This window comes from Pan paniscus, chromosome 20 (assembly GCF_029289425.2).
Source record: "Pan paniscus chromosome 20, NHGRI_mPanPan1-v2.0_pri, whole genome shotgun sequence".
Taxonomy (NCBI): Eukaryota; Metazoa; Chordata; class Mammalia; order Primates; family Hominidae; genus Pan; species Pan paniscus.
The window spans coordinates 49,124,704-49,146,852 of record NC_073269.2 but is presented as its reverse complement, the minus strand read 5'-3'; positions in this window follow the sequence as shown (position 1 = coordinate 49,146,852).

Below are 22,149 nucleotides of genomic sequence, written 5' to 3'. Positions count from 1 at the left end.
TGAAATGCTCCTGATTATGGTAAATACAAAATTGCACGCAGGATTGTGTAAAGACAATGCCAGGTTGGGCTGCCAGAATGAGCCTGCAGCGCGTGATGTGCTTCTGTTATATGGATGGGAGATAGAATTATGAGATTAGAACATAGATTACAAATGCAACGTGATTGGAATACTTCTGATTTTTGTATAACTCCATTCCAATATAATGAGTCTGGTCACAATTGGGAATCAGTAAAATGCCATTTACAAGGAAGTGAAGATAATTTAAGTTTAGACATAAGGAAGCTAAAAGAACAGATTTTTGAAGCTTCTCAAGCACTCTTAACTGCTTTACCCAGTGCTGAAGTTTTAGACAGTATCTCTGAGGGGTTATCTAATCTCAATCCCATTCAGTAGGTAAAATCTTTGGGAGGATCCACTATCATTAATTTTGTTCTGTATGTAATTTGTGCTATTGGTTTATTGTTCATGTGTAAAATTGGAAAAAATATTCTTCAATCCAATCGTGATCAGTGCCAAGCTATGATTGCTATGGTTCATTTAAATCAGAGAAAAGGGGGAGATGTAGGAAGAACCCCTGAAACTATTGCTACGGAATAAAAGATGAAATGCTCCTGATTATCGTAAATATGAAACTGCATGCAGGATTGTGTAAAGACAAATGTCAGGTTGGGCTGCCAGAATGAGCTAACAGCAAATGATGTGCTTACCCCTGCAGAGAGCCTATGAATGGACATGCAGTCAAGGAGGTTTCACATTACCAAGATTCCTATCCCAGAAAAGCAGATGTCCATAGCTCTGGGAATGGAATGCAACCCTTGTGGAGAGCCTATAAATAACCCTAAATCCCTCAGTAACCTACCCCTACTCTCACTAAACTTAATAATAAATGCTGGTATATCCAGTGCATAGGCAGCATTGCAGGACCAGAAGGCGGTGACCACTCTGGACACAGCTTTCGCTATCTTTTGTGTGTCTTTTATTTCTCAACCTGCCGATCTGCCTGGGAACAAAGAAAGAGCCCCATTGCATTGCAGGCTTCTGGCCAGATCCTGCAATATAGTCCCAGCTACTTGGGATGCTGAGGCATCTGTAGAGGGAGAGCTGCCCCAAATCATAAATCACAAATAAAAGCCAATTACTTCTATAACTAAATTAGTTGTAATTTTGTCTTATCACACATGTTCACAGGAAGCAATGGCCAGTGGAGTCTCTCAGGCTGCATCATTCTCACCCGGACCCTCCTGCCTTTCCCTTTCACTTACAAGGACCCTTATGATGACACTGGGAGCCATACAGTTAAGCCAGAATAAGCTTTCCATCTCAAGATACTCAACGTCATCACCTTTGAACAGTGTTTTTGCCAAGAAAAGTAAATGCATGTGTTCCAAGAATTAGAATGTGGATTTTTTTTTTTTTTTGAGACAGAGTTTCCCTCATGTTGCCCCAGCTGGAGTGCAGTGGGACAATCTCAGCTCACTGCAATCTCCACCTCCCAGGTTCAAATGATTCTCCTGCCTCAGCCTCCCAAGTAGCTGGCATTAGAGGCATGTGCCACCATGCCCAGCTAATTTTTGCATTTTTAGTAGAAATGGGGTTTCACCATGTTGGCCAGGCTGGTCTCGAACTCCTGAATTCATGATCCACCTGTATCAGCCTTCCAAAGTGCTGGGATTACAGGTGAGAGCCCCTGCACCTGGCCCGGATGTGGACATTTTTAAGAGGCCATTATTCTGCCTCATATGGGTCACTTTCATAAACATTACCCACAACAAAAATGTTTTACCTTCCTTCCATGTCTCACTTTTCTGTCTGCACAAACCACAGTGAAACACACTAGCTCTGCTATGAAGTGGCTGGATGACCCTGGGCCACTCATTTGACCTCCCTCAGCCTCTTTCCTCATCTGCAGTGTAAGGCTGACTCTTACTGCATCAGAAAATGACAGTGGAAGAGTAAATTAACATGTGTAAGACATTAGTCACAGGGCCTGGTACCTGATGAGCCCTTGGTAAACATTCCTTTCAGTCCTTTCCTTTCACCTTCCCATTTTTCTTGCCCTCACCCATCTTCTCCTTCAACTCCTTTCTCTTCAGTAACTTACTCAGTCTAACCTGCCAATTAAAGAAGCCACACTACCCATTCTCTCATGACTCTGCTGGAATGTTCTTGTGATGCGGTCTGCTATCCACTCAAGGCAGGAGGTATTATTTATATAGAGAGGTCTGTTTGCAACAAGAAATCAATTTTCTGTTCACACAAAATTTATACACAGTTTCTCTTAACTTACACATACCAGTCTCAATTCTACCCTGTTATTTCATTCATGTACTTCATTATTTTATTCTTCAGTCTTTCTCCTTACACCTTAAAATTTGGATAGTAAAAAAACAAAAATAATGGTCTGGGCCAGAAGAGGGGATTCCTTTAGCAAGATGAATGCTTTCCTTTTTCAAGATGAATGAATGCTATGTGCAAGGCAGCCCTGAAGCCCATTTCTGGGTTTGGCTTACATCAAAGCCATTTGACTCTAGGACACATTCTTAGATTCCCAAGAGATAATGATTGCCACAGAAGCCACACCCACTCTGAGTATTCCTACTGTTGGGTAAAGGAATGTTTATAATATGTTGTGCATTCTGTTTACTCCTCCTAAATTCTTCCACTCCTGGAAGTTAAGCTTCCCCACTAATCAGCTTCGTCTCCAGCTGGCCTGCCTGGACCCTGACTGGAAAACATCTCCCCACTCTGGATGTCCAGGGTGGCAACTTTGTCTATTCCCATAATTATAATAGCTCACACTGATGCAGGAATCACTATGTACCAGGCACTATCCTAAGAGCTTTCCAGGTAACTACACTCCTCACCAAAAGATCCCAAGTGCTACAATCCCCATTTTTACAGATTAAAAAAAAACAAAAACTGAGGCAGAGAAGTATGTACCCACTGTCACCTAACCCCATAATTCAACCTCATCCTCCACTTGATCTGGTAAGAGGACACTCTAAGATTTACAAGGTCTCCTGAATGACATCCTCCTTCAAACATGATTTTTGTCCCATTCACTTTCAGGATTTGACAAACAGCCAGCATTTTGTTTTCTGTCTCACCCTTCACTTATGCACCTGTTCCCTAAAACTACAATCACAACTGCACAGCCCTCCATAAAAGCTAGCTTTTAGAAACCTCAATCTCTTTTGGAAAAAAGAAAGGCCAGCTTCCAAGTCTCACAAAATGTCATTTTTTATTCTATTGTCAACTATTTGCATGGCCATTCTCTGGCCATAAATGATTGCACTAGAAACAGAAAGAGTAATGAGAAGAAAGTAGGAGGAGGGTGAGTTTCTAGATAGACACAGAGGGAAAAGATTATGAATCCAGAAAAATTCATAAAATGCACCCAGAGTGTGTGGCTTTGAGCAATGACAGCCCCACCTGCCACTTTCCATGGCTGTTGGCCTCTTACTTCCTTCTCAACCTGCCCCTCCTGATCTTGCTTTCTTAGACCAATACAAACAACCTGGGAGCTGGGGTCAGATCAGAGCACACAGCACTGAGTGGTAGGGTTGGGAAAGACAGAAAAGGAAGACAAGTGTTTGACTTATGAAGATCTGACTCACCTAGGTACACATCACCTAGGCAGGCAATAGATTACTGAAGGGCTTTGCAGGACTCATGGTGGTTATCCAGAATGACTGAGTGAGGCAAGGGTCTTGACCAATTGAGTCTTATTGAGCCAGAGCTTGACAGTGCACCCTGGGAATACATGAGTTGCAAAAAACCTCTGTGGCTTGTGTTTTCTCTGAAAACGTTTCAGGAGGCTTAGTATTTATACATTTGATTAAAGGGGAGAAGGCAAGTTGGAAGAGATGGAGTGGGCAGAGAAACAATTGATCTAATCTTGTCTTTCTTCTTTGCCTCAGAAAATAAATATTATCAGAATGAGAGTTAAAATACTTCAGTTTTAGGAGCTAGATTTTGATTGCTCACTTAAAGTTACAATTGGTATGTCCTTCTTTTACAAAGAAATATGCATCTTGAAAGGTTTTGAAGCCAAGAAAAAACAATTTGTTCAGGCAATCATCTGGAGATGCCCGAGATCTTTGGCTTTCCTGTTTACCCCGTTCTTTTCCTTTCCTTTTTTTTTTCTTTTAGAGACACAACCTTGCTCTGTCACCCAGACTGGAGTGTACTCACTACAGCCTTGAACTCCTGGGCTGAAGCGGTCCTCCCGCCTTAGCCTCCCAAGTATCTGAGACTAGAGGCAGGCACCGCTGCACCTGGCTAATTTGATTTATTTTATGTTTTGTACAGACATGGTCTCCATTTGTTGCTCAGGCTGGTCTTAAACTCCTGGTTTCAAGTGATCCTCCTGCCTTGGACTCTCAAAGTTCTGGGATTACAGGCCTCTGCCAGCACACCTGGCCCCTCAATTCCTCAAAAGCTTTCAGAGAAAGCTTTGTAGAAGACATGACTTTGTGACCGTATGTTCCATCTGATCCTACATCAATAGGAAGGCTCATTCTTAAGAAGTCATGCCCCATGGAAAAGGGGATGAAGACAATTCAGAAAAGGGCAAAGGGAGGTCACAGCAAAAAAGGGACAGTATAATCCTGGAACCTTATTAAAGTCACACAACTGCTGCTTCAATTAGAGCAATTCGTTTGGCAAACATCGCTCTAACCGTATAGACTAGGTTTTCTAGAGTTTCTGAAGTGTCTTCCAATTGCAATGGCAATCTGACACATTTTTTTGAATTGCAGTCTGAATCCAGGGTTCATGTGTATCTTTTGTGTAGTCCACACATCAGCAGGCACAAAGGTTGTTTATATATAAGTTGCTATGATTTCTCCAGAAGTTTACATAAGTCATTGAGTTTCAGCTTGCAAGGTTTAATCTATCCATCTGACAAAAGATTAACATCCAGAATCTACAAGAAACTTAAACAAATTTACAAGAAAAAAAAACAAACAAGCCCATCAAAAAGTGGGCAAAGCACATGAACAGACACTTCTCAAAATAAGACATTCATGTGACCAACAAACATACGAAAAAAAGCTCATCATCACTGGTCATTAGAGAAATGCAAATCAAAACCACAATGAGATATCAACTCATGCCAGTTAGAATGGTGATCAGTAAAAGATCAGGAAACAACAGATGCTAGAGAGGATGTGGAGAAATAGGAACGCTTTTACACTGTTGGTGGGAATGTAAATTAGTTTAACCATTGTGAAAGACAGTGTGGCGATTCCTCAAGGATCCAGAACAAGAAATATCATTTGACCCAGTAATCCCATTACTGGGTATATACCCAAAGGATTATAGAACATTCTACCATAAAGACACATGCACACATATGTTTATTGCAGCACTATTCACAATAGCAAAGACTTGGAACCAACACAAATGCCTATTAATGATAGACTGGATAAAGAAAATGTGGTACATATACACCATGGAATTCAATGCAGGCATAAAAAAGGATGAGTTCATATCCTTTGTAGGGACATGGATGAAGCTGGAAACACCATTCTCAGCGAACTAACACAGGAACAGAAAACCAAACACTGCATGTTCTCACTCATAAGTGGGAGCTGAACAATGAGAACACATGGACACAGGGAGGGGAACATCACACACTGGGGCCTGTTGAGGGGTGGGGGACTAGGGGAGGGATAGCATTAGGAGAAATACCTAAGGTAGATGATGGGTTAATGGGTGCAGCAAAACACCATGGCACATGTACACCTATGTAACAAACCTGCACATTCTGCACATGTATCCCAGAACTTAAAATTGTAATAAAAAAGATAAAAATTTAAAAAGCACAGTTTTAATTTATAATATACCAAAATGGAAGAAAAATGGAAGAAAATTCTGAAACCATTAGTTTTGAAATTTGAGCCAGGAAAAAATTTAGGATTCAGTCCAAATTGTAGGTAAATAACAAAACTCAAAAAAAAAAATGAACAGATCTAAAATTTAATAACCGTTGTTCTGTTGTTTTCTTCTGAAAAATAATTTTCCCCCTCCCGTCTCCCATTTTTATGAAATAGAAATCACATGGGACCAATGTATTTCCAAAATAACTTTTAGTCTTATACCTGGATTGTTTACATGAAGTGCAGCAAGAATGTAGATTCAAGGCCTCTATGAATACATATATTTTATATATATGTATAAATATAAGAATATATATATATTCTATCATGTAGAATGGCACTAAAGTATATTAATGGCAGCCAATCTGTACAAGTCTGCTGCAGCCTCAATTCTTGCTTCTTCAGAAGAAAGAATTCAACTAAGTGTCATAAGGCAGAAGAAGAGACAGGCAAATTTTAGAGCAAGAGTGAAAGTTTATTTAAAAGCTTTAGAGCAGAAATTAAAGAAAGTAAAGTACACTTAAAACAGGGCCAAACAGGCGATGAGATTTCAAGTGTGTGGTTTGACCTTTGACTTAGGCTTTTGTATGTTGGCATAATTCTGGGGTCTGCATCTCTTCTCCCCTGATTCTTCCCTTAAAGTGGGCAGTCTGCATGTGCAGTGGCCCACCAGCACTTAAGAAGGGAGCCTGTGTAGTGTGTTTCCTGGAGTACAGTTGGAAGACAGAGACCAAAATAAAAGCTATATATGTAAATAAAATTGGTCTCCTTATAAAATCCTGTTATAAATTTCTATCATTTTTGTGTTACCTTGGCAACTACTTTTAATCTTCCTTGAACACACCCAAATTCCTTCTCTCTCTCTCTCTCTCTGTGTGTGTGTGTGTGTGTGTGTGCTTTGAGATGTAAATTTACTACCTATTTTCTCTAAAACTCACCAAGGGCTTCCTCAAATAAATGTTAACTTTTGCTTTTTGCAAAAGCACAATTTAAATCCAGCTGTTTTTTTTAACAGTGAGTTTTATGGGTTCATGCAAAAAGTTTTAAAAGAAAAAATCTGAAGTATTTCTGTCTCCTTCTATCTTTATGTGCACATGTATATGTTCTATGGTGTATTGCATATCACATATGTATATGTCCATACCTATGTTTATATATTGTTTATACGTGGTATCAAATAAATGTAAAAATAAATGAGTACTCATCAATTAAGTAAATAATCCCAAATGCTTTTCAACACATGTGATTTTAGTAATCTTCAATAAGGGAAGAACACCTCCAATGAGCATGCATACCCATCTGCAGCCTCCTTAAAAAAAAATTATCAGGCCAGGTGCAGTGGCTCACGCCTGTAGTCCCAGCACTTTAGGAGGCCAAGGCGGGTGGATCACAAGGTCAGGAGATCGAGACCATCCTGGCTAACAAGGTGAAACCCCGTCTCTACTAAAAATACAAAAAAAATTAGCCGGGCCTGGTAGCAGGCGCATGTAGTCCCAGCTACTCGGGAGGCTGAGGTAGGAGAATGGCGTGAATCCAGGAGGTGGAGGTTGCAGTGAGCCGAGATCACACCACTGCACTCCAGCCTGGGTGACAAAGCAAGACTCCATCTCAGAAAAAAAAAAAAAATTATCAGCCAAGAATTTTCTATCCAGCAAAACTAAAGTTCATAAATAAAGGAAAGATAACAGTTTTTTTCAGACAAACAAATGCTGAGAGAATTTGCCACTACCAACCCAGCACTACAATAACTGCTAAAAGTAACCCAAATCTTGAAACAAATCTGGAAACACATCAAAACAGAACCTCTTTGCGCATGAATCTCACAGGACCTATAAAACAAAAATACAATAAATAAATATATAAAACCAAGGTATTCAGGCAACAAATAGCAGGATGAATGGAACAGTACCTCACATCTCAATACTAACATTGAATGTAAGTGGTCTAAATGCTCCACTTAAAAGATATAGAATTGCAGAATTGATAATAATTCACCAAGGAAGTATCTGCTGCCCTCAAGAGACTCCCCTAACCCTAAAGTGTCACATAAACACTTTAAAGGGTAAAAGGGTAAGAAAAAGACACCCCATGCAAATGGCCACAAAAGTGAGCAGGAGTAACTATTCTTATATCAAAAAAACTAACTTTAAAGCAACAGCACTTAAAAAAGACAAAGAGGGACATTATATAATAATAAAATATTATAATAAAAGGATTTATCCAACAGGAAAATATCACAATCCTAAATATATATGCACCTAACACTGGAGCTCCCAAATTTATATAGCTATTACTACTAGACCTAAGAAATGAGATAGACAGTAACACAATAATTGTGAGGGACTTCAGTACTCCACTGACAGCACTAGACTGGTCATCAAGACAGAAAGGCAAGGAAGAAACAATGGGTTTAAACTATGCCCTAGAGAAAATAGACTTGAGATATTTACAGACTATTCTACCCAACAACCACAAAATATACATTCTATTCATCAGCACATGGAAATTTCTTCAAGATAGGCCATATGATAGGCCACGAAACAAGACTCAATAAATTTAAGAAAATTGAAATTATATGAAGTACTCTCTCAGACAACGGTAGAATAAAACTGGAAATCAACTCCAAAAGGAACCTTCGAAACCATGCAAACACATGGAAATTAAATAACTTGCTCCTGAATGATCATTGGGTCAAATATGAAATCAAGATGGAAGTTTAAAAACCCTTTGAACTGAACAATAGTGACGCACCCTATCAAAACATCTGGAATACAGCAAAGAGCGTGCTAAAAGTTTATAGCATTAAATGCCTACATCAAAAAGACTGAAAGAGCACAAATAGACAATCTAAGGTTACATTTCTAGAAACTCAAGAAACAAGAATGCACCAAACCCAAACCCAGCAGAAGAAAGAAAATAACCAAGACCAGAGTAGAACTAAATGAAATTGAAACAAAATGATACAAAATATAAATAAAATGTAAAGCTGATTTTTGGGAATAATAAATAAATTTGATAAACTATTGGCAAGATTAACCAAGAAAAGAAGAAAGAAGAGCCAAATAAGATCAATTAGAAATGAAATGGGAGCTATTACAACGAACACTGCATCACTGCACTTCAGCCTGGATGACAGAGCAAGACCCCCTCTCAAAAAAGACAAAGAAAGAAAGAAATAGACAAAGTCCAACGCTGGCAGTGCTGTGGAACTAACATCTTAGAATTGATGGAGAGACTGGACTTAGCACTTGTGGAAAGAGACATATTTCCTGGGGGCCACGAGGCCACAAATGCCCTGTGAAGACTGACCAGCGAGTGTTGGGCTGCTACCCACATTTCATGTATTTGTCAGGCAAAAATGCTTTAAAGATCATTCCACTTGATTTTCCTTTCAATAAAAATAATGTGGGAATGGAATGGAATTGCCAAGTGGCATGGTGGGTGTATGCTGAAATTTTTAGAAGCTGCCAGACTGTTTTCCATAGTGGTTGTACCATCTTACATTCCCACCAGCAGCGTGAGCATTCCAGTGCCTCCACATCCTTGCCAAAACTTGGTGTGGTCATTCTTTTTAATCTTAGCCATTCTAATAGTTCTGTAGTGGTATCTTTTTGTGGTTTTATTCTGCATGTTTTTCTTGAGACAGAGCCTCATTACGTTGCCCAGGCTGGAGTACAGTGGGCCCATCATAGCTCACTTTCTCTTCAGGAAAGTCTTCCCTGGTCTTTCAGTCTAGGTCAGAAGCCCAGTAATATACAGTCATGAGGCCCCATATTTATTCTTTTTGTGGTTTTTTTTTTTGAGATGGATTTTTTTTTTTTTGGCACTCCAGACTGGAGTGCAATGGTGCAATCTTGGCTAACTGCAAGCTCCACCTCTTGAGTTCACACCATCCTTGTGCCTCAGCCTCCCAAATAGCTGGGATTACAGGCATGAGCCACTATACCCAGCTAATTTTTAAATTTTTGGTAGAGACAGGGTATTTGCATGTTGCCCAGGCTGGTCTCGAACTCCTGACTTCATCGGCTTCCCAAAGTGCTGAGATTACAGGCATGAGCCACCGTGCCTGGCTCGAGGTTGACTCTTTTTTGTTTTGTTTTGTTTTTGAGATGATGTCTCACTCTTGTTCCCCAGGCTGGAGTGAAATGGCACAATCTTGGCTCACTGCAACTTCTACCTCCCGGGTTCAAGTGATTCTCCTGCCTCAGCCTCCTGAATAGCTGGGATTACAGGCACACGCCACCACGCCTGGCTAATTTTTGTATTTTTAGTAGAGACGGGGTTTCACTATGTTGGCCAGGCTGGTCTCTAACTCCTGACCTCAGGTGATCCACCCACCTTGGCCTCCCAAAGTGCTGGGATTACGGGCTTCAGCCACCATGCCCAGCCAAGTTTTACTCTTAAGACTAGAAGCTTGCTACTTCAGAGTTGGTCTGAGGACTGAAATATATCACCTCTTATCCATCAGGAAATAGCATCACTTCTCTGGGCTTCAGTGTCCTCATTTGAAAATGGTAAAAATTCCTGCCCTGCAGGTAAGCAAGAAACTTCAGAAGTGGTGTGACTAAAGTACTTACCTAGCCAGGTAGTCTTGAGTTTGAAGGCCTGTCTTGTCATTCAGGGGCTGTGGAATGGTCTCAGTGTTGGAACAGGGAGTGGCATTTGATGCTTGGTGTCATCCTAATCCCCACAGTCCCTGTAGTAGTTTGCTAGGGCTGCCATGACAAAATACTGCAGAGGAGTAGACAAGCAGGAGGAGTTTATTGTATCCCAGTTCTAGAAGCTGGAAGTCCATGCACTTTCCTCCTCTGTAAGAGTTCACAGCATTTCCCATGAGCTCATATATACAGCGGAGGGAGAAACAGAAGGAGCAGGTGCCATGGGAGTCTGAGTCACCCATTGGGTCGCTGGTGCCTTGGGACCCGCTTGAGCCTGACCCCATACACAGCTCTCCGTGGGATGCTGGAGGCTGCTGTGCACGCCCCAGGTAACTCAGATGTCACCAGGACATGATGTGCCACTCAGGTCCCAAAGCCCTTGGTGTCCTATGGTCAGGTATTCGAATTCCACTAAGCCCAGGGATAAGACAAGAGCTGCTTCCTGAATGAAGAGTTACCTGCAGGAGGAGGCATGGTCTTTCTCTAGAACCTCCAGTTCTGCACGGTGAATCTTTTGGAGCTTGTGAAAGCCTGAATAAAATAATACACTGCATTTGGAACATAGATGCTCTTACATTCGTTGATTTCTTTTTTTTTTTTTTTTTTTTTTTTTTTTTTTGGTTGAGATGGAGTTTCACTCTGTCGTCCAGAATGGAGTGCAGTGGTGCCATCTTGGCTCACTGCAATCTCCACCTCCTGGGTTCAAGCGATTCTCCTCCCTCAGCCTACTGAATAGCTGGGATTACAGGCGCCTGCCACCATGCCTGGGTAATTTTTGTATTTTTAGTAGAGACAGTGTTTCACCATATTGGCCAGGCTGGTCTGAAACTCCTAACCTCAGGTGATCTACCCATCTAGGCCTCCCAAAGTGCTGGAATTAGAGGTGTGAGCCACCGCACCCAGCCTCACTAATTTCTTATTAGGCTCTTCCAGGAGTTATTGAGAAGAATATTTTACAATTCTAAGTGGAATATTTTAGCAGGAAGGACCGTGGTTTATTTCTATGATAATTCTGTTGTGGCTTAAACAGTTTGTTCTTTTATAATTTGGGGTATTCCCTCTACCACCTATTGTTTACTTTTGACCTCTGATATTTACCCTATGCAAATTTATCAACCCCTGATTTTACTTTATCAAAGCCAGCATGAGGCTAGTCAAGCCTGGTTTCCTCTTACAGGAAGTAAGGCTTTTGCCCCATGGTATTTGCGTAACCAGGTTACAAGATTTAAAAATCTATTGCAAGTGACAGTAATTAAAAACAAATATCAAATGTGGGCTACTCTGGAAGAAGAAAGCATTGGAATGTAGATTTTATTTGTTTATTTGCAGAGACATGAACCAGCTTATACTCTTTTGATTTCTGCATTATTCATGGAGAGTCTAATGTCAATTTCTGGGAACAAAAAACGAACTGGAAAAGCTGTTTAAATTCTATTAGTGGGACTTCCAAAGGTACAAGGGTTAAGAAAAAGAGAGGAGAAAAGAGAAAAGAGGGGTAGGGAGAAATGAAAACGTGACACAAATGTGAGCCAGACAATAGAGATGGAGAAAAAGCAGTCGAGAGGGACAGAGGGCACGGTGGAGGTCTGCAGGATCTGAAGATCCGCCTCTCTTCTCCGGACGCTGACCTCTTACCTGATCCCAGAAACAGACTGAGCTTTAACTCTGACCACATACTCCTCAGGGTGCCAGAGAGTGGGGCCACCTGCACCCTGCCAGCCTTCCACAGCCCCTCTGCATGGGCTCTCTGCCGCACCCTACACGTGCTCTGAGGCCTCTTATTGCAACAAATGACTTCCTCGGGCTTCCATTCCCTCCACCGCCCCTTTCCTCTCAGTCAAGCATCTTCAATGGTCTGGATACGTTTCTTTGCTTCCATTTGTCACCTTCCACTCACTGGTCCACGTCCACTTCCATCTTCCCCTTTCTCTAACATTGCTTGTACTGAGATCAGAAACATCCTCCTTTATTGCTAAACCTGCCAGGAACTCACAGGTTAGTTTTGCATCCTTTGACACTGAGGGCCACTTCTTTTCCTGGAATAATCTCTGTGAGGCAAATATACATTCTTAAAATTTTTGTTTAGCCTGTTGCAAAAAGATAAAGAGACCCTCCTCTTTTCACTCAGAGCATTTTCTATTCATTCATTTATTCATTCATTCATTTATTGACAGAGCCTCCCTCTGTCACCCAGGCTGGAGGGCAGTGGTGCGATCCCTCTGTCACCCAGGCTGGAGTGCAGTGGTGCCATCCAAGCTTACTGCAGCCTTAACTTCCTGGGCTCAGGTGATCCTCCCTCCTTAGCCTCCTGAGTAGCTGGGACTACACGCACACCCCACTATGCCCAGCAAATTTATTATTATTATTGTGTGTGTGGAGATTGGATCTTGCTATGTTGCCTAGGCTGGACTTTGAGAGCATTTATTTTTTAGAAGAGGTGTAATTGAAAATTCTTTCTCTGTCCCTTGAAGATGTATGTAAAGCTTTCTAAACATACGTAAGCATCTTGCCTGCCTCACAACCCAGAACTATCGTCCTCAAGGCCATAGGAGCCCTCTCTTTGAAAGGCAGGCATCCGGGCAGAAAGCGCCCCTGTCTCCCTGTTTCTGTGAGAAGGAAGGAACCTCATTTCTGGGGGCATCTCACTCCCAGTTGCAAAACTACCTCCTGTCATAGATAAGAGAGGCTTGTTTTTCCTGTGGATAAAGCCAATTAACCTCACAGAGAACAAACACAGTTACTGGGTGAATTTAGGATGAACTATGTGTGACAAATGGGGCTGTTGAGTCCTCTCAACTGGAAACTAGTCACCGTCTATCTGGAGACCATATGTGTAACGGGTTGCACCTGCTTGGCTGGATACAAAGGTGGGATTTCTTTCTGTCTTTGTCATCTCTTAGCAGATTGCATCACATTTTGGCTTAATGCTTACTCAATCATAACACAGGTTTCTTTTACTTCTACGGATGTGACAGGGGTTTCTGGGCTGAGCAGAAATTTGTTTCTTAATTATATTTTTCCAGCACCCCCCACACAAACCTACCCCACCTTCTCTGAAGCTACTTCCCCCAGGCTTTAAAGGCGGCTGCGGAATAGGAACAGCTCCGGTCTACAGCTCCCAGCGTCAGCGACGCAGAAGACGGTGATTTCTGCATTTCCATCTGAGGTACCGGGTTCATCTCACTAGGGAGTGCCAGACAGTGGGCGCAGGCCAGTGGGTGCGCGCACTGTGCGCGAGCCGAAGCAGGGCGAGGCATTGCCTCACCTGGGAAGCGCAAGGGGTCAGGGAGTTCCCTTTCCAAGTCAAAGAAAGGGGTGACGGACGCACCTGGAAAACTCGGGTCACTCCCACCCGAATATTGCGCTTTTCAGACCGGCTTAAAAAACGGCGCACCACGAGACTATATCCCACACCTGGCTCTGAGGGTCCTACGCCCTCGGAATCTCGCTGATTGCTAGCACAGCAGTCTGAGATCAAACTGCAAGGCGGCAGCCAGGCTGGGGGAGGGGCGCCCGCCATTGCCCAGGCTTGCTTAGGTAAACAAAGCAGCCGGGAAGCTCGAACTGGGTGGAGCCCACCACAGCTCAAGGAGGCCTGCCTGCCTCTGTAGGCTCCACCTCTGGGGGCAGGGCACAGACAAACAAAAAGACAGCAGTAACCTCTGCAGACTTAAATGTCCCTGGCTGACAGCTTTGAAGAGAGCAGTGGTTCTCCCAGCACGCAGCTGGAGATCTGAGAACGGGCAGACTGCCTCCTCAAGTGGGTCCCTGACCCCTGAACCCCGAGCAGCCTAACTGGGAGGCACCCCCCAGCAGGGGCACACTGACACCTCACACGGCAGGGTATTCCAACAGACATGCAGCTGAGGGTCCTGTCTGTTAGAAGGAAAACTAACAAACAGAAAGGACATCCACACCGAAAACCCATCTGTACACCACCATCATCAAAGACCAAAAGTAGATAAAACCACAAAGATGGGGAAAAAACAGAACAGAAAAACAGGAAACTCTAAAATGCAGAGCGCCTCTCCTCCTCCAAAGGAACGCAGTTCCTCACCAGCAACGGAACAAAGCTGGATGGAGAATGATTTTGACGAGCTGAGAGAAGAAGGCTTCAGACGATCAAATTACTCTGAGCTACGGGAGGACATTCAAACCAAAGGCAAAGAAGTTGAAAACTTTGAAAAAAATTTAGAAGAATGTATAACTAGAATAACCAATACAGAGAAGTGCTTAAAGGAGCTGATGGAGCTGAAAACCAAGGCTTGAGAACTACGTGAAGAATGCAGAAGCCTCAGGATCCGATGCAATCAACTGGAAGAAAGGGTATCAGCAATGGAAGATGAAATGAATGAAACGAAGCGAGAAGGGAAGTCTAGAGAAAAAAGAATAAAAAGAAATGAGCAAAGCCTCCAAGAAATATGGGACTATGTGAAAAGACCAAATCTACGTCTGATTGGTGTACCTGAAAGTGATGCGGAGAATGAAACCAAGTTGGAAAGCACTCTGCAGGATATTATCCAGGAGAACTTCCCCAATCTAGCAAGGCAGGCCAACGTTCAGATTCAGGAAATACAGAGAACGCCACAAAGATACTCCTCGAGAAGAGCAACTCCAAGACACATAATTGTCAGATTCACCAAAGTTGAAATGAAGGAAAAAATGTTAAGGGCAGCTAGACAGAAAGGTCGGGTTACCCTCAAAGGGAAGCCCATCAGACTAACAGCGGATCTCTCAGCAGAAACCCTACAAGCCAGAAGAGAGTGGGGGCCAATATTCAACATTCTTAAAGAAAAGAATTTTCAACCCAGAATTTCATATCCAGCCAAACTAAGCTTCATAAGTGAAGGAGAAATAAAATACTTTACAGACAAGCAAATGCTGACCGATTTTGTCACCACCAGGCCTGCCCTAAAAGAGCTCCTGAAGGAAGCGCTAAACATGGAAAGGAACAACCGGTACCAGCCACTGCAAAATCATGCCAAAATGTAAAGACCATCGAGACTAGGAAGAAACTGCATCAACTAACGAGCAAAATCACCAGCTAACATCATAGTGACAGGATCAAATTCACACATAACAATACTAACTTTAAATGTAAATGGACTAAATTCTCCAATTAAAAGACACAGACTGGCAAGTTGGATAAAGAGTCAAGACCCATCAGTGTGCTGTATTCAGGAAACCCATCTCACATGCAGAGACACACATAGGCTCAAAATAAAAGGATGGAGGAAGATCTACCAAGCAAATGGAAAACAAAAAAAGGCAGGGGTTGCAATCCTAGTCTCTGATAAAACAGACTTTAAACCAACAAAGATCAAAAGAGACAAAGAAGGCCATTACATAATGGTAAAGGGATCAATTCAACAAGAGGAGCTAACTATCCTAAATATTTATGCACCCAATACAGGAGCACCCAGATTCATAAAGCAAGTCCTGAGTGACCTACAAAGAGACTTAGACTCCCACACATTAATAATGGGAGACTTTAACACCCCACTATCAACATTAGACAGATCAACGAGACAGAAAGTCAACAAGGATACCCAGGAATTTAACTCAGCTCTGCACCAAGCGGACCTAATAGACATCTACAGAACTCTCCACCCCAAATCAACAGAATATACATTTTTTTCAGCACCACACCACACCTATTCCAAAATTGACCACATAGTTGGAAGTAAAGCTCTCCTCAGCAAATGTAAAAGAACAGAAATTATAACAAACTATCTCTCAGACCACAGTGCAATCAAACTAGAACTCAGGATTAAGAATCTCACTCAAAGCCGCTCAACTACATGGAAACTGAACAACCTGCTCCTGAATGACTACTGGGTACATAACGAAATGAAGGCAGAAATAAAGATGTTCTTTGAAACCAACGAGAACAAAGACACAACATACCAGAATCTCTGGGACGCATTCAAAGCAGTGTGCAGAGGGAAATTTATAGCACTAAATGCCCACAAGAGAAAGCAGGAAAGATCCAAAATTTACACCCTAACATCACAATTAAAAGAACTAGAAAAGCAAGAGCAAACACATTCAAAAGCTAGCAGAAGGCAAGAAATAACTAAAATCAGAGCAGAACTGAAGGAAATAGAGACACAAAAAACCCTTCAAAAAATTAATGAATCCAGGAGCTGGTTTTTTGAAAGGATCAACAAAATTGATAGACCGCTAGCAAGACTAATAAAGAAAAAAAGAGAGAAGAATCAAATAGACACAATAAAAAATGATAAAGGGGATATCACCACCGATCCCACAGAAATACAAACTACCATCAGAGAATACTACAAACACCTCTACGCAAATAAACTAGAAAATCTAGAAGAAATGGATACATTCCTCGACACATACACTCTCCCAAGACTAAACAAGGAAGAAGTTGAATCTCTGAATAGACCAATAACAGGAGCTGAAATTGTGGCAATAATCAATAGTTTACCAACCAAAAAGAGTCCAGGACCAGATGGATTCACAGCCGAATTCTACCAGAGGTACAAGGAGGAACTGGTACCATTCCTTCTGAAACTATTCCAATCAATAGAAAAAGAGGGAATCCTCCCTAACTCATTTTATGAGGCCAGCATCATTCTGATACCAAAGCCTGGCAGAGACACAACCAAAAAAGAGAATTTTAGACCAATATCCTTGATGAACATTGATGCAAAAATCCTCAATAAAATACTGGCAAACTGAATCCAGCAGCACATCAAAAAGCTTATCCACCATGATCAAGTGGGCTTCATCCCTGGGATGCAAGGCTGGTTCAACATACGCAAATCAATAAACGTAATCCAGCATATAAACAGAGCCAAAGACAAAAACCACATGATTATCTCAATAGATGCAGAAAAAGCCTTTGACAAAATTCAACAACCCTTCATGCTAAAAACTCTCAATAAATTAGGTATTGATGGGACATATTTCAAAATAATAAGAGCTATCTATGACAAACCCACAGCCAATATCATACTGAATGGGCAAAAACTGGAAGCATTCCCTTTGAAAACTGGCACAAGAGAGGGATGCCCTCTCTCACCGCTCCTATTCAACATAGTGTTGGAAGTTCTGGCCAGGGCAATCAGGCAGGAGAAGGAAATAAAGGGTATTCAATTAGGAAAAGAGGAAGTCAAATTGTCCCTGTTTGCAGACGACATGATTGTTTATCTAGAAAACCCCATCGTCTCAGCCCAAAATCTCCTTAAGCTGATAAGCAACTTCGGCAAAGTCTCAGGATACAAAATCAATGTACAAAAATCACAAGCATTCTTATACACCAACAACAGACAAACAGAGAGCCAAATCATGAGTGAACTCCCATTCACAATTGCTTCAAAGGGAATAAAATACCTAGGAATCCAACTTACAAGGGATGTGAAGCACCTCTTCAAGGAGAACTACAAACCACTGCTCAAGGAAATAAAAGAGGATACAAACAAATGGAAGAACATTCCTTGCTCATGGGTAGGAAGAATCAATATCGTGAAAATGGCCATACTGCCCAAGGTAATTTACAGATTCAATGCCATCCCCATCAAGCTACCAATGACTTTCTTCACAGAATTGGAAAAAACTACTTTAAAGTTCATATGGAACCAAAAGAGAGCCCACATCGCCAAGTCAATCCTAAGCCAAAAGAACAAAGCTGGAGGCATCACACTACCTGACTTCAAACTATACTACAAGGCTACAGTAACTAAAACAGCATGGTACTGGTACCAAAACAGAAATATAGATCAATGGAACAGAACAGAGCCCTCAGAAATAACGCCGCTTACCTACAACTATCTGATCTTTGACAAACCTGAGAAAAACAAGCAATGGGGAAAGGATTCCCTATTTAATAAATGGTGCTGGGAAAACTGGCTAGCCATATGTAGAAAGCTGAAACTGGATCCCTTCCTTACACCTTATACAAAAATCAATTCAAGATGGATTAAAGATTTAAACGTTAGACCTAAAACCATAAAAACCCTAGAAGAAAACATAGGCATTACCATTCAGGACATAGGCGTGGGCAAGGACTTCATGTCCAAAACACCAAAAGCAATGGCAACAAAAGCCAAAATTGACAAATGGGATCTAATTAAACTAAAGAGCTTCTGCACAGCAAAAGAAACTACCATCAGAGTGAATAGGCAACCTACAACATGGGAGAAAATTTTCGCAACCTACTCATCTGACAAAGGGCTAATATCCAGAATCTACAGTGAACTCAAACAAATTTACAAGAAAAAAACAAACAACCCCATCAAAAAGTGGGCGAAGGACATGAACAGGCACTTCTCAAAAGAAGACATTTATGCAGCCAAAAAACACATAAAAAAATGCTCATCATCACTGGCCATCAGAGAAATGCAAATCAAAACCACTATGAGATATCATCTCACACCAGTTAGAATGGCAATCATTCAAAAGTCAGGAAACAACAGGTGCTGGAGAGGATGTGGAGAAATAGGAACACTTTTACACTGTTGGTGGGGCTGTAAACTAGTTCAACCATTGTGGAAGTCAGTGTGGCGATTCCTCAGGGATCTAGAACTAGAAATACCATTTGACCCAGCCATCCCATTACTGGGTATATACCCAAATGACTATAAATCATGCTGCTATAAAGACACATGCACACGTATGTTTATTGCGGCATTATTCACAATAGCAAAGACTTGGAACCAACCCAAATGTCCAACAATGATAGACTGGATTAAGAAAATGTGGCACATATACACCATGGAATACTATGCAGCCATAAAAAATGATGAGTTCATATCCTTTGTAGGGACATGGATGAAATTGGAAACCATCATTCTCAGTAAACTATCGCAAGAACAAAAAACCAAACACTGCATATTCTCACTCATAGGTGGGAATTGAACAATGAGATCACATGGACACAGGAAGGGGAATATCATACTCTGGGGACTGTGGTGGGGAGGGGGGAGGGGTGAGGGATAGCATTGGGAGATATACCTAATGCTAGATGACGAGTTAGTGGGTGCAGCGCACCAGCATGGCACATGTATACATATGTAACTAACCTGCACAATGTGCACATGTACCCTAAAACTTAAAGTATAATTAAAAAAAAAAAAAAAAAAAAAGGCGGCTGCTCCCCGGGGTTCCTCCCGGGTCCTGCCTCTCCTGGTTCATCTGATCTCCCACCCTGGAGGCATCGTAGCTTCCCTCCCTTCCATGTGGTGATGCCTTTCGGATTTCTAACTCTAGGCAGAAACCGGCTTCTCAGTTCCTCAGCTCAAATACCCACCTTGGGACGGGTGCCTGCACCGGGACAACCCGCCAGAAACTCTCCTGGTGGAACATGGTGCATGTTCTCTGGCTGCCCTGCAGTTTTTAAATGCCACCAGTACACATGGGGAATGTTCTGCCTTCCCAAGGAGGAAGCCAGAAATTTCATTGTCCCAGCACTCCTTGCAGGAGGGACACCAACACAGGTACAGGCTTTCCCCATCAGGTGCTCCCGTGAAAGACACAGGATCCTGAACAGCACCAGAAAACAGAGGGTGCATGGCACCGATTTGCTTTTTGTTTTTAATTTTTTGAGGGGGATGGGAGACCAAAGGTTCTGGTGCAGAAGCTTCTGGACTCCAGGGCTAGCCTCAGCAGTGCAGGGTGCAGGGTGTGGTTTCTGCCTCCTGCAGTAGCCAGAAGATCTTGGCCGGAGCTGTCCTGTGCCTGTGGTTTGGTCCTTGCCCTGGGCCCTGTGGCCTACAAGCCGGATTCATGAGGGCCCTTGGAGCTTGGTGACCTTCCTACCCTGTCCTTTAACCAGTCCCTTTTCTGCTTCTTGCTGGAGTGAGCTGGGTGGTTTTCTCTGAATCTGCTCCTATCCTGGGTTCTCCCTTAGGGAAGGGCACCCTGGGAACCTGACCCCTCCACCAGATGCCCAGCAGATGTTCTCATGCTTCCACTTTCCTTGCCTCTTTATGTCCGGTGGTCACTCCTTTCTGTCCCTTCCATGTCCTACATCTCTCTCTGCTGTGTCCTGTCTTCTGCACCCTGTGGCCTCCACCCAAGTTTGCATCACCACCCATTCCTCCTTGAGTGAACACTGTTGTCTCCCTGGGTCTCCCTGTCTCCACAGTGGCCACAAGCATCTGAGCCAGCTTCTTCTCTGTGGCAGAGATGATCTTTTTCAGGCCTCCTCCATCCATGGCCCTCTCCTGCTCCTCTTTCCAGAGCTCCCAAGTCCCTGGGATGTGCTCCAGCTGCTAAGAGAGGCCTCGAAGGTTGCGTGATGTGGCCTCCACTGTCCTGAGCAGCCACCCCACCTACCCTCATCCTTCACCTCCATAACATTTCCTTTTTCTGTTTGATTTTTTGAATAGGTGTTGTATTTAGATGGCTTAGAAATTTGCATCTGTGTGTATCCGTATATATGTGCAGGCATGAAGAGCCTGTGTCTCATCCCTGTTCCCTATGCACCCAGGTCCTAGCCCCACACCAGCCCCAGTGGCCAGCTGTGCTGTTCATGACCTGCAAAGCTTTCTACAGCTGTTTTATGCAAAACAATAGGAATTATTGTAAATTCTGATAAAATATATATAACACAGAATTCACCATTTTAACCAATTTTTCTTTTCTTTTTTTCTTTTTTTTATTATTATTTTTTTTGAGAAGGGGTCTCATTCTGTCACCCAGGCTGGAATGCAATGCCGTGATCTCAGCTCACTGCAACCTTCACCTCCCGGGTTCAACCGCTTCTCTTGCTTCAGCCTCCTGAGTAGCTGGGACTACAGGTGCATGCAACCACATCCAGCTAATTTTTTGTATTTTTAGTAGAGAGTGGATTTCATTGTGTTATCCAGGATGGTCTCGATCTCCTGACCTTGTGCTCTGCCCACCTCAACCTCCCAAAGTGCTGGGATTAGATGTAAGCCAACTCACTGGCCCATTTTAACCACTTTTAAGTGTACATCCAGTGGCAGGAAGTACATTTAGGTTGTTGTTCAACCACCACCACTGTCCATCCCCACCCAGAACTTTTTCATATTCCCAAACTGGAATTCTGTACCCATTAAACGCCAACTCCTCTTTCCCCCTCCCTCCAGCCGCTGACAACCACCTGTTCATTTTCTGTGTATGCATTTCATGACGTTAGGCACCTCTGTTAACTGGAATCATGTAATATTTGTCTTTCTGAGTCTGATTATTTCACTTAGCAGAAAGAACTCAAGGCTTGATCATGTTGAAGCACCATCAGAACCACCCTTCTTGTTACAGCTGAATCCCATTCATTTGCACGTATAGACCACATTTTGTTTATTCATTCATGGATGGATGGACACTGGGCTTGTTTCCAACTTTTAGCTATTGTAAATAATGCTGCTATGAACAAACACAGGCAAATATCTGCTGGGGCCCCTGCTTTCCATTCTTTTTGGAATACACCAAAAGCTGAATTGCTGCATCTTGTGGTAAGTCTATGATTAATTTTTTGAGAAATGACGACAGTGGTTTTGCCATATTACATACCCACAAACACTACACAAGCGTTCCAATTCCTCCTTGTTAACACTTTTCTTTTCTGTTTTTCTTTTTTTTTTTTTTTTTGAGAACAACCATCATAATGGATGTAA